This window comes from Triticum urartu, chromosome 1, assembly GCF_003073215.2.
Source record: "Triticum urartu cultivar G1812 chromosome 1, Tu2.1, whole genome shotgun sequence".
Taxonomy (NCBI): Eukaryota; Viridiplantae; Streptophyta; class Magnoliopsida; order Poales; family Poaceae; genus Triticum; species Triticum urartu.
In genome coordinates this window covers 98,104,548-98,116,724 of record NC_053022.1, presented here as the reverse complement: position 1 = coordinate 98,116,724, position 12,177 = coordinate 98,104,548, and the positions used below count along the sequence as shown (strand labels likewise).

General features: G+C 49.2%; 1 pseudogene; it reads left to right on the top strand.

The window, feature by feature from the left end:
- The first annotated feature begins 1,450 nt into the window (after positions 1 to 1,450).
- LOC125513873 lies at positions 1,451 to 3,656 on the top strand (annotated as a pseudogene).
- Positions 3,657 to 12,177: the final 8,521 nt, after the last annotated feature.

Sequence of the window (12,177 nt, the reverse complement as noted above, 5' to 3'; positions counted from 1 at the left end):
CATTATCTTTCATGAGTTGATAGGCAGAAAGAAGGCTTTGCTCAGATTTAGGGACATGAAGAATATTATTCAAGTTCAATGACCCGGAGGGAGTAGATAAAACTGAATGTCCAACGTGTGCAATGGCCATACCTTGCCCGCTAGCGGTATGAATCTGTTCGTTGCCAGTGTAGCGGTCCCGAACAACAAGTTTGTCGAGTTCGCCGGTGATATGATCGGTCGCACTGGTGTCAAGATACCAATTGGTATCTACACCGTATGAGTGTGCAGCGTTGGCAGACCGGTGGTGGCACCGGTGTTGGCTGCCATTGCCACCACCGCCGCCACCATTGTTGCCGCCACCACTGCCTCCTGCAGGGTTTCGGACGTTGTTGTTGTAGCCCTTGTCATAGCGCTTCCTGCATCGCCACGCTCCATGGCCGTCCTCTTTGCAGATCTGACAGCGTTCGCGGTCACCGCGGTCGCCGCGATCACCACCTTGCTTGCGCGGTGCACCACCACCAGAGTTGTCGTTGTAGCGAGGAGGGCCGGAGTTGTTGTTGTAGCCACCTCGTCCGCCACTGCTGCCGCCGCCACGACCACCGCGGCCACCACCACGGGAAGCAAGATTGGCGGAGTGGTTGGGGGAGAAGGCAGCCTGCTGGGCGAGGATGCGTGACTCGGCTGCCAAGAGCAACGAGAAGAGCTCAGTGAACCCAATCTGTTGGTCCATGGCAGCACGGGTGGAGATCACGGAGACGAAGCCGTTGTATTCCGGCTCATGCACCAGGCCTTGGAGAATCTGGTCGACGAGGTCATCTTCTCCAAGGGGCTTGCCGGCGGCTGCGAGCTCATCGGCGATGCCCTTCATCTTGGTGAAGTAGGCAGCGGCCGAGAGATCCCCCTTGCGTGTGTTCCCCAGGGCTGAGCGGAGCTGGATGGTGCGTGCCCTGGACTGCGAAGAAAAACTCTGGCACAAGGCTTGCCAGATGCTAGCAGCGGTGGTGTGATTTGAAACTTGCATGAGAACATCGCGGGAGAGAGAGGCAATCAGGAACGTGAGAACCTGTTGATCCTGCGTTACCCAGACGGCGTACTCCGGGTTGGGCGTGGTGACGATCTCCTTCTTCCCATCACCGATCTCCTTCTCAGAGAGGAGGGCGGCGTTCGGCTCCTTGATTGAGCCATCGAGGTAGCCCATCATCCCTGCCGCTTTGATATGCGGCAGGACTTGCGCCTTCCACACCAGGAAGTTCTCCCTGGTGAGCTTCTCGGTGATCGTGTGTCCAAGCGATGCGAGGGAAGGGGAGGCCATGGCAACGGGAGCGGAGGAAGAAGACATGACCTAGATGTGTTGGAAGGGTTAGGCTCTGTATACCATGTGGAAAGAGAGGCTGAAGCGTATGCCTATCAGCAGGGATGCGTGCGTGTTAATATAGCCACGAAGGGCTGCGAGATTACAAGGCTTACAGGTCTGTTAGGTCACGGATTGATCTCCAAGTCATAGGCTAGGATAAGATGCAATCGCAACAACCTAACAGAAGTACAACATCTACACGCACACATACAATATACGGTTTATAGATATACCGTATGTACATTGTTTAACAAAAACCAAATACTAGCTCACTTTAGTTGTATGTGTTCGACGGACGTATTTAAGGCCTAGCTTCGCCGTTTGCTTGAGTACTGCGATGGAAGCATGAGTAAGGTGGCCAGTCCATTCGCCACTCATTCCACAAATTACAAGACCAAGAGGTAGCAATGGAAGGTGGTACTGGCACTAGCTTGCTCGCGGTTCTCCTCCTGGCGGCAGGGTTCCTGCTCCACGGCGGAAGCTCCAGCCCTCCACCGGAGCCAGTCATCTGCACACGCGGCGGCGGCACCTCCAACTGCACCGTCACCAACACGTACGGGTCCTTTCCGGACCGCACCATCTGCCGCGCGGCCAACGTCGCCTACCCGCGCACCGAGCAGGAGCTCCTCGCCGCCGTGGCGTCCGCCGCGTCCGCCAAGCACAAGGTCAAGGTGGCCACCAGGCACTCGCACAGCCTCCCCAAGCTGGCGTGCCCCGGCGGCCGCGACGGCACCATCATCAGCACGGTGCGGCTGAACCGGACGGTGCGCGTCGACGCCGCGGCGCGGCTCATGACGGTGGAGAGCGGCATGGTCCTCTGGGACCTCATCGAGGCCACCGGCGCGGCGGGGCTGTCGCTGCCGCACTCGCCCTACTGGCGCGGCCTCACCATCGGGGGCCTCCTGGCGACGGGCGCGCACGGAAGCTCGCTGTGGGGCAAGGGGAGCGCCGTGCACGAGTACGTGGTCGGAATGAGGATCGTGACACCGGCGCCGGCGAGCCAGGGGTTCGCCGTCGTGAGGGAGCTCGGCGCCGATCACCCGGCCCTGGACGCGGCCATGGTCTCCCTCGGGGTCCTCGGCGTCGTGTCCCAGGTCACCCTGGCGATGCAGCCGCTGTTCAAGCGTTCGGTGACGTTCGTGAAGCGCGGCGACGCCGACTTGCCACCGCAGGTGGCCGCGTGGGGCCGCCTCCACGAGTTCGGCGACATGACGTGGCTTCCGCAGGAGGGCCAGGTCCTGTACCGGCAGGACGACCGCGTCGACGTCTCGTCGCCGGGAGACGGGCTCAACGATCTGCTCTTCTTCCGGTCCAGTCCCACGCGCGGGCTCGTCGCCGCCAGAGCCGCCGAGGAGCGGCTGCAGGAGAACGGCACCGACGCCGCCCGGTGCGCGGCGGTGCGTACCGACGTGGCGGCCGCCGAGCGGCAGGGATACGGCTACACCAACGACGGCGTGTCCTTCACGGGGTACCCGGTGGTGGGGTACCAGCACCGCATCCAGACGTTCGGGTCGTGCATCGACAGCCCGGAGGACGGCCTCCGCTCCGCCTGCGCGTGGGACCCGCGCGTCCGAGGCCCCTTCTTCTACAACTCCGCCTTCAGCGTCGCGCTGTCCAGGGCGCCGGCGTTCGTCGCCGACATGCAGCGGCTCCGGGACCTCGACCCGGGCGCGTTCTGCGCCGGCCTCGACGGCAGGGTGGGCGTGCTCATTCGCTACGTCAGGGCGTCCTCGGCCTGCCTCGGCAAGGCGGATGACTCGGTCGACTTCGACCTGATCTACTACAGGAGCCGCTCCGCCGGCGGCAAGCCACGCGCGCACGCCGACGTGGTGGACGAGATCGAGCAGATGGCGCTGCGGAAGTACGGCGGCCTCCCGCACTGGGGCAAGAACCGCAACTCCGCCTTCGACGGCGCCATCGCCAGGTACCCGAAGGCCGGCGAGTTCCTCAGGGTGAAGGAGAAGTACGACCCCGACGGGCTGTTCTCCAGCGAGTGGAGCGACCAGGTGCTCGGGGTCAATGGTGGGAGCCCAAGCATCGTCGGGAAGCGTTGCGCCATCGAAGGGCTCTGCGTCTGCTCCGACGACTCACACTGCGCGCCGGAGCAGGGTACTTCTGCCGGCCAGGGAAGGTGTACACAGAGGCCAGGGTTTGCTCCTTTTTACGCGCACAGTGACGGGCTGTTCTCCACCGAAATGAATATCCGTGGCACGCGATGCAAACATCTACAGATAGGAGTTACTCTTTGTGAGAATAAAATGAACCAATCACACATGATTGCAATAGCTTTGTGGGGATTATCTTCTTTGAAATGGTATCTTGACAACTCTTTCCTGAGATCATCTGCTACTTAATTATTTGTTGCAACAGAGTGGTTCAACCACTCGGATTAAAGTGGTCTCCTACAAATGAAATGATTGAGATTTCAGAGGCAATTCTGCACATCCCATAGCTCCATATAAGTTGTTACTTTGCCAATGTTGTAGCACGTACAATACAATAGCAGTTTACTACCTTGTATGATTTTCAGCAAGTATGAACAGATGGAGAGGCCTTAAATCATATAATTAGCAACATTATCAACTACATGTAGAGAATAACAATGTTTCTCAATGTATATGACTAAAGGGTAAAGGGGCATGACATAGTATTAAGTTTCAAATATCATTTTTGGTGGTTCTATCCTTCGTAATCCCACGGAAAAAAAAGTTTGCTGGTTTCAACATCTGCGAGGTGAGACCCTTCCCTGTTTCAACATGGTATTAGGCCTTGTTTGGTTTCCTCGAATCCCCCGGGATCCCCGTCTATTCCCTGGGGAGGGAACGCACGGGCCAAATCGGATCCGGGTAGGACACCGACGCATTTGGCTGTGACCCCCGTCAGGGTGTGTCAGCCCTATTCCCATCATTTCCCTGGGCGTCAAATCCACACCTCCCGACGCCAGGCTGGAAACCCACGACTCTCTCGCGACCGAGCATCTCTCTGGCGACCTCCTCCGCTTACCTCGCGACGTATTCCGCCTCCCTCCGGCGTGACCACACCCCTCTGCCGTCGGACTCAGCCTCATCACGAGAGATGTCTGGAATTTGCTTCCTAATTTCAAATTGTTTTGGTGGCAGGTGTTCGTCCCCCTGTAGCCAAATGGGGCTGAAAGTTCTCCCGTGGTGGGCAGGGGGGATCCCATGTGTTCGTGAAATTGCCCCCTAGGGGTTTCTCGCCCTGGATTTTCCTTACATTACTACCAAACAAAGCTTGACGGAGGGGAAATACCCCGTGTATTTCTATGCTTCGAGGAAATCACACCCGTGTTTTTCTTACCCTAGAGTTTCTCTCCCTAGCTACCAAATGAGGCCTTAGAGGCCAGCGACGGCGGGGCCTGAATGGAAGAGAAAGTGGCAGACCTAGGTGGCGGCTGATGTCTACTACACAACCTTCTTCTTGTAGACATTGTTGGGCCTGCAAGTGCACAGGTTTATAGGACAGTAACAAATTTTCCTCAAGTGGATGACCTAAGGTTTATCAATCCGTAGGAGGCGTAGGATGAAGATGGTCTCTCTCAAGCAACCCTGCAACCAAATAACAAAGAGTCTCTTGTGTCCCCAACACACCCAATACAATGGTAAATTGTATAGGTGCACTAGTTCAGCGAAGAGATGGTGAAACAAGTGGTATATGGATAGTAGATAAAGGTATTTGTAATCTGAAATAATAAAAACAGCAAGGTAACGAATGATAAAAGTGAGCGTAAACGGTATTGCAATGATGGTAAACAAGGCCTAGGGTTCATACTTTCACTAGTGCAAGTCCTCTCAACAATACTAACATAATTGGATCACATAACTATCCCTCAACATGCAAAAAATGAAGGAAATATGCCCTAGAGGCAATAATAAAGTTATTATTTATTTCCTTATATCATGATAAAAGTTTATTATTCATGCTAGAATTGTATTAACTGGAAATATAATACATGTGTGAATACATAGACAAACAGAGTGTCACTAGTATGCCTCTACTTGACTAGCTCGTTAATCAAAGATGGTTATGTTTCCTAACCATGGACAAAGAGTTGTTATTTGATTAACGGGATCACATCATTAGTTGAATGATCTGATTGACATGACCCATTCCATTAGCTTAGCACCCGATCGTTTAGTATGTTGCTATTGCTTTCTTCATGACTTATACATGTTCCTATGACTATGAGATTATGCAACTCCCGTTTGCCAGAGGAACACTTTGTGTGCTACCAAACATCACAACGTAACTGGGTGATTATAAAGGAGCTCTACAGGTGTCTCCAAAGGTACATGTTGGGTTGGCGTATTTCGAGATTAGGATTTGTCACTCCGATTGTCGGAGAGGTATCTCTGGGCCCTCTCGGTAATGCACATCACTTAAGCCTTGCAAGCATTGCAACTAATGAGTTAGTTGCGGGATGATGTATTACAGAATGAGTAAAGAGACTTGCCGGTAACGAGATTGAACTAGGTATATGATACCGACGATCGAATCTCGGGCAAGTAACATACCGATGACAAAGGGAACAACGTATGTTGTTATGCGGTCAGACCGATAAAAGATCTTCGTAGAATATGTAGGAGCCAATATGAGCATCCAGGTTCCGCTATTGGTTATTGACCGGAGACGTGTCTCGGTCATGTCTACATTGTTCTCGAACCCGTAGGGTCCGCACGCTTAAGGTTACGATGACAGTTATATTATGAGTTTATGCATTTTGATGTACCGAAGGTTGTTCGGAGTCCCGGATGTGATCACGGACATGACGAGGAGTCTCGAAATGGTTGAGACATAAACATTAATATATTGGAAGCCTATGTTTGGATATCGGAAGTGTTCCGGGTGAAATCGGGATTTTACCGGAGTACCGGGAGGTTACCGGAACCCCCGGGAGGTATATGGGCCTTAGTGGGCCTTAGTGGAAGAGAGGAGAGGTGGCCAGAGATGGGCCGCGCGCCCCTCCCCCCTTGGTCCGAATTGGACAAGGAGAGGGGGCCGGCCCCCCTTCCTCCTCTCTCTCCTCTTCCCCCCTCCATGAATCCTATTCCAACTAGGAAAGGGGGGACTCCTCCTGGCGCGCCACACCTTGGCCGGCCGGCCCCCCTCCCTTGAACCTTTATATACGGAGGCAGGGGCACCCCTAGAGACACAAGTTGATCCACGTGATCATATTCTTAGCCGTGTGCGGTGCCCCCTTCCACCATAGTCCTCGATAATATTGTAGCGGTGCTTAGGCGAAGCCCTGCGACGGTAGTACATCAAGATCGTCACCACGCCGTCGTGCTGATGGAACTCTTCCCCGACACTTTCCTGGATCGGAGTCCGGGGATCGTCATCGAGCTGAACATGTGCTAGAACTCGGAGGTGCCATAGTTTCGGTGCTTGATCGGTCGGGCCGTGGAGACGTATGACTACATCAACCAAACGCTTCCGTTGTCGATCTACAAGGGTACGTAGATCATACTCTCCCCTCTCGTTGCTATGGATCACCATGATCTTGCATGAGCGTAGGAATTTTTTTTTGAAATTACTGCGAAAGCCAACAGTGGCATCCGAGCCTAGGTTTTATATGTTGATGTTATATGCACGAGTAGAACACAAGTGAGTTGTGGGCGATATAAGTCATACTGCTTACCAGCATGTCATACTTTGGTTCGGCGGTATTGTTGGACGAAGCGGCCCGGACCGACATTACGCGTACGCTTACGCGAGACCGGTTCTCCCGACGTGCTTTGCACATAGGTGGCTTGCGGGTGACAGTTTCTCCAACTTTAGTTGAACCGAGTGTGGCTACGCCCGGTCCTTGCGAAGGTTAAAACATCACCAACTTGACAAACTATCGTTGTGGTTTTGATGCGTAGGTAAGATTGGTTCTTGCTTAAGCCCGTAGCAGCCACGTAAAACATGCAACAACAAAGTAGAGGACGTCTAACTTGTTTTTGCAGGGCATGTTGTGATGTGATATGGTCAAGACATGATGCTAAATTTTATTGTATGAGATGATCATGTTTTGTAACTGAGTTATCGGCAACTGGCAGGAGCCATATGGTTGTCGCTTTATTGTATGTAATGCAATCGCGCTGTAATGCTTTACTTTATCACTAAGCGGCAGCGATAGTCGTGGAAGCATAAGATTGGCGAGACAACAACGATGCTACGATGGAGATCAAGGTGTCGCGCCGGTGACGATGGTGATCATGACGGTGCTTCGGAGATGGAGATCACAAGCACAAGATGATGATGGCCATATCATATCACTTATATTAATTGCATGTGATGTTTATCTTTTATGCATCTTATCTTACTTTGATTGACGGTAGCATTATAAGATGATCTCTCACTAAATTCTCAAGAAGTGTTCTCCCTGAGTATGCACCATTGCGAAAGTTCTTCGTGCTGAGACACCACGTGATGATCGGGTGTGATAGGCTCTACGTTCAAATACAACGGGTGCAAAACAGTTGCACACGCGGAATACTCAGGTTATACTTGACGAGCCAAGCATATACAGATATGGCCTCGGAACACGGAGACCGAAAGGTCGAGCGTGAATCATATTGTAGATATGATCAACATAGTGATGTTCACAGATGAAACTACTCCATCTCACGTGATGATCGGACATGGTTTAGTTGATTTGGATCACGTAATCACTTAGATGATTTGAGGGATGTCTATATAAGTGGGAGTTCTTTAAGTAATATGATTAACTGAACCTAAATTTATCATGAACTTAGTACCTGATAGTATCTTGATTGTTTATGTATGATTGTAGATAAATGGCCCGTGCTGTTGTTCCATTGAATTTTAATGCGTTCCTTGAGAAAGCAAAGTTGAAAGATGATGGTAGCAATTACACGGACTAGGTACGTAACTTGAGGATTATCCTCATTGCTGCACAGAAGAATTACGTCCTGGAAGCACCGCTGGGTGCCAGGCCTGCTGCTGGAGCAACACCAGATGTTGTGAACGTCTGGCAGAGCAAAGCTGATGACTACTCGATAGTTCAGTGTGCCATGCTTTACGGCTTAGAACCGGGACTTCAACGACGTTTTGAACGTCATGGAGCATATGAGATGTTCCAGGAGTTGAAGTTAATATTTCAAGCAAATGCCTGGATTGAGAGATATGAAGTCTCCAATAAGTTCTATAGCTGCAAAATGGAGGAGAACAGTTCTGTCAGTGAGCATATACTCAAAATGTCTGGGTATAATAATCACTTGATTCAAATGGGAGTTAATCTTCCAGATGATTGCGTCATTGACAGAATTCTCCAATCACTGCCACCAAGCTACAAGAGCTTCGTGATGAACTATAATATGCAAGGGATGAATAAGACTATTCCCGAGCTCTTCGCAATGCTGAAAGCTGTGGAGGTAGAAATCAAAAAGGAGCATCAAGTGTTGATGGTCAACAAGACCACTAGTTTCAAGAAAAAGGGCAAAGGGAAGAAGAAGGGGAACTTTAAGAAGAACAGCAAGCAAGTTGCTGCTCAAGAGAAGAAACCCAAGTGTGACCTAAGTCTGAAACTGAGTGCTTCTACTACAAGCAGACTGATCACTGGAAGCGGAACTGCCCCAAGTATTTGGTGGATAAGAAGGATGGCAAGGTGAACAAAGGTATATGTGATATACATGTTATTGATGTGTACCTTACTAATGCTCGCAGTAGCACCTGGGTATTTGATACTGGTTCTATTGCTAATATTTGCAACTCGAAATAGGGACTACGGATTAAGCGAAGATTGGCTAAGGACGAGGTGACGATGCGTGTGGGAAACGGTTCCAAAGTCGATGTGATCGCGGTCGACACGCTACCTCTACATCTACCTTCGGGATTAATATTAGACCTAAATAATTGTTATTTGGTGCCAGCGTTAAGCATGAACATTATATCTGGATCTTGTTTGATGCGAGACGGTTATTCATTTAAATCAGAGAATAATGGTTGTTCTATTTATATGAGTAATATCTTTTATGGTCATGGACCCCTGAAGAGTGGTCTATTCTTATTGAATCGCGATAGTAGTAACACACATATTCATAATGTTGAAACCAAAAGATGCAGAGTTGATAATGATAGTGCAACTTATTTGTGGCACTGCATTTAGGTCATATCGGTGTAAAGCGCATGAAGAAACTCCATACTGATGGACTTTTTGAACCACTTGATTATGAATCACTTGGTACTTGCGAACCGTGCCTCATGGGCAAGATGACTAAAACGCCGTTCTCCGGTACTATGGAGAGAGCAACAGATTTGTTGGAAATCATACATACAGATGTATGTGGTCCGATGAATATTGAGGCTCGTGGCGGATATCGTTATTTTCTCACCTTCACAGATGATTTAAGCAGATATGGGTATATCTACTTAATGAAACATAAGTCTGAAACGTTTGAAAAGTTCAAAGAATTTCAGAGTGAAGTTGAAAATCATCGTAACAAGAAAATAAAGTTTCTACGATCTGATCGTGGAGGAGAATATTTGAGTTACGAGTTTGGTGTACATTTGAAACAATGCGGAATAGTTTCGCAACTCACGCCACCCGGAACACCATAGCGTAATGGTGTGTCCGAACGTCGTAATCGTACTTTACTAGATATGGTGCGATCTATGATGTCTCTTACTGATTTACCGCTATCGTTTTGGGGTTATGCTTTGGATACGGCCGCATTCACGTTAAATAGGGCACCATCAAAATCCGTTGAGACGACGCCTTATAAACTATGGTTTGGCAAGAAACCAAAGTTGTCGTTTCTGAAAGTTTGGGGCTGCGATGCTTATGTGAAAAAGCTTCAACCTGATAAGCTCGAACCCAAATCGGAGAAATGTGTCTTCATAGGATATCCAAAGGAGACTATTGGATACACCTTCTATCACAGATCCGAAGGCAAGACTTTTGTTACTAAGTTCGGAAACTTTCTGGAGAAGGTGTTTCTCTCGAAAGAAGTGAGTGGGAGGAAAGTAGAACTTGACGAGGTAACTGTACCTGCTCCCTTATTGGAAAGTAGTGCATCACAGAAAACTATTTCTGTGACACCTACACCAATTAGTGAGGAAGCTAATGATAATGATCATGAAACTTCAGAACAAGATACTACTGAACCTCGTAGATCAACCAGAGTGAGATCCGCACCAGAGTGGTATGGTAATCCTGTTCTGGAAGTCATGCTACTAGATCATGATGAACCTACGAACTATGAAGAAGCGATGGTGAGCCCAGATTCCGCAAAATGGCTTGAAGCCATGAAATCTGAGATGGGATCCATGTATGAGAACAAAGTATGGACTTTGGTTGACTTGCCCAATGATCGGCAAGCAATTGAGAATAAATGGATCTTTAAGAAGAATACTGACGCCGACGGTAATATTACTGTCTACAAAGCTCGACTTGTCACAAAAGGGTTTCGGCAAGTTCAAGGGATTGACTACGATGAGACCTTCTCACCTGTAGCGATGCTTAAGTCTGTCCGAATCATGTTAGCAATTGCCGCATTTTATGATTATGAAATTTGGCAGATGGATGTCAAAACTGCATTCCTGAATGGATTTCTGAAAGAAGAGTTGTATATGATGCAACCAGAAGGTTTTGTCGATCCAAAGGGAGCTAACAAAGTGTGCAAGCTCTAGCGATCCATTTATGGACTGGTGCAAGCCTCTCGGAGTTGGAATAAACGCTTTGATAGTGTGATCAAAGCATTTGGTTTTATACAGACTTTTGGAGAAGCCTGTATTTACAAGAAAGTGAGTGGGAGCTCTGTAGCATTTCTGATATTATATGTGGATGACATATTACTGATTGGAAATGATATAGAATTTATGGATAGCATAAAGGGATACTTGAATAAGAGTTTTTCAATGAAAGACCTCGGTGAAGCTGCTTACATATTAGGCATAAAGATCTATATAGATAGATCAAGACGTTTAATTGGACTTTCACAAAGCACATACCTTGACAAGATTTTGAAGAAGTTCAAAATGGATCAAGCAAAGAAAGGGTTCTTGCCTGTGTTACAAGGTGTGAAGTTGAGTCGGACTCAATGCCCGACCACTGCAGAAGATAGAGAGAAGATGAAAGATGTTCCCTATGCTTCAGCCATAGGCTCTATCATGTATGCAATGCTGTGTACCAGACCTGATGTGTGCCTTGCTATAAGTCTAGCAGGGAGGTACCAAACTAATCCAGGAGTGGATCACTGGACAGCGGTCAAGAACATCCTGAAGTACCTGAAAAGGACTAAGGATATGTTTCTCGTATATGGAGGTGACAAAGAGCTCATCGTAAACGGTTACGTTGATGCGAGCTTTGACACTGATCTGGACGATTCTAAATCGCAAACCGGATACGTGTTTACATTAAACGGTGGAGCTGTCAGTTGGTGCATTTCTAAACAGAGCGTCGTGGCGGGACCTACGTGTGAAGCGGAATACATAGCTGCTTCGGAAGCAGCGAATGAAGGAGTCTGGATGAAGGAGTTCATATCCGATCTAGGTGTCATACCTAGTGCATCGGGTCCAATGAAAATCTTTTGTGACAATACTGGTGCAATTGCCTTGGCGAAGGAATCCAGATTTCACAAGAGAACCAAGCACATCAAGAGACGCTTCAATTCCATCCGGGATCTAGTCCAGGTGGGAGACATAGAGATTTGCAAGATACATACGGATCTGAATGTTGCAGACCCGTTGACAAAGCCTCTTCCACAAGCAAAACATGATCAGCACCAAGGCTCCATGGGTGTTAGAATCATTACTGTGTAATCTAGATTATTGACTCTAGTGCAAGTGGGAGACTGAAGGAAATATGCCCTAGAGGC